We start from the raw sequence: 2,028 nt of genomic DNA on the forward strand, positions 1-2,028 counted from the left end.
GCGCCATGTACCGGAGGCCATCCTCCCCGTCCTGGGCTCGCAGGCTGCGTTGCAGGGAGAGGATGCTGAGCTCCCTGCAGGATTGCACCTTCCCAGGCAGCTTCAGCGAGATGTGTGGTGTTAGGCGGGAGGGTGGCATGGCTGGCTCCTGCCTGCTGCTGCCCAAGCCGTGAGCTCATGCACGGGCAGCGCCACGTTGCAGCCTCCCCTTGTTCTGCATGAAGCCCAGCAGTTCTGGGGGGACCGACCCATCCTGGGACCAATCTGGGGGCTCTGGGCAGGGTTTGAGGGGTCTCTTTTGAAGTGTCCAAGGTCCAATTGCCCTGCTGTCATTCTGGCCCTGATTATTTTGGAGCCAGCAAGCTGTGGGCCTTTTGCTGCCCTGCGGATACAAGGCTGGGGCAGATCATGCCTGCCCTAGGGTGGGCAGGCAATGGGATGCAGGATGGGGCCCATCACCAACAGCCGGTGCTCCAGCACCGCTGCCTCGAGTCCAAGCCAGCCTGATACCCCCCTTGCTACGGCCATGGCTCCACAGCACGTGGTCCCATGCCCGTGGAGCAGCTCTGCCTGGCAGACAGCTCTGCCTCAGCACAAGCACGTCCCCACGGCCACCGAGGTCACCCTTTCACTGCTTTGTGTGCACTGCTGGTTTCTGAGAGATGGCTCCTGGGCATTTTTGGAAATAGGCCCTCGGGATATGTCTCACCAACTGCTAATTCTCCTTGTTTCTCCCCCTTTTGAACAGCTTGGCTGAAACAGCCCATCAAAGGTCCAGGGCTGAGCAAGGCAGGGCCAGCAGCCACATGCTCCAAACAATGTCTTTATTTAAGGGCATCAATAAAAACATCACGCAGCTAAATTTAGCTCTGAATCCTCTGCTCATCATCACTGGACTGCCTGCGCCTCGGGGTGGTACCTAATCCCTGTGAAACCCGTCGATACAGGCCCATCAACCACACCGATCTCTTGCCCAGCCAACACAGGCAGCCAGCACATCTGCTCCAGGCTGCTTCTCCTCCTGCCCCCAAATTAGCCCCGAGTGCAGTGCAGCATGCACCCTGGAGCTGTCGGCCATGCGTCAAACCCTCCCCTGCCTCGGAGCTTGGATTCAGACCTCTGCTTCCCTTGCTGGTCATCTCTATGGTCGCTTTCTGTTGGTGGCAGCTGCGTACTCTGTCCATCACCAGCTGTCCTCCACCGGACGGGTCCTCGCGGCACTGCCAGCACCGGGTGCTGCTGCGGGAAGGGTGGCCAAAGGGTGCGGAGGTACCTGCAGCGGGGTTGGAGATCCCAGCTTGCCTCTGCCAGGTCAAGACGGCACCGTGGTCCTTGCAACAGGAGCTTTGGGGAGGAACAGGGCTGGGCTGGAGCATTTTTGTTAGAGTTTTATGGCCTTTCCCTCTTTTTCATGAAATCTCTCCAGGTTTCTTCCAGAGATGGGGGAAACGAAAGGTCCCAGGGCCTCATGTCCTGCCACCTCCCCTTCTGCCTCTCCACGTGCAGACATGACTGCTGAGGCAGCTCCAATGCCGGGGATCCTGGCTAGAGGGGCAGCCCGTTGCTCTCAAGCTGGTCTTGTTCAAGAGAAGTGACCCTTGGAGAGGGAGGGGGACCCTGCTGGGAGCTGAGCTTTCGCTGGAGTTTTGCTCTGGAGCCCCAGCAGCATCCCCATCTCAGCTCCCTTTTCCCCATCCACCTGCCCCGCTCTCTGCCACACCATGCTGAAAGCGGAGCTGCCGTAAGGCTGCCTGTAGATAAGGCTTGTGAGCCTGGCAGCCCCTGCCCGGGCCCAGCTGCTCTGTGCCTCAGTTTCCCTACCAGCAAATCCCGCAAGAAGACCTCCTACATGGAGATACGTGAAATCTCCACGTGGATGTTTCTGGCTTGCAGTGGTGCTCGGTACAGGTAGACAGTGTAAAACCCCATCCCCACCCCTGCACATAACCCTGGGCTTCAGGGAGGATCTGGAGCCCCTGTCACTACATGGGGTCAGCTGGATCCATCCCAGGGCTTGGAACCGCAGGT

Source organism: Pygoscelis adeliae, unplaced genomic scaffold, assembly GCF_000699105.1.
Source record: "Pygoscelis adeliae isolate BGI_AS28 unplaced genomic scaffold, ASM69910v1 Scaffold622, whole genome shotgun sequence".
NCBI lineage: Eukaryota > Metazoa > Chordata > Aves > Sphenisciformes > Spheniscidae > Pygoscelis > Pygoscelis adeliae.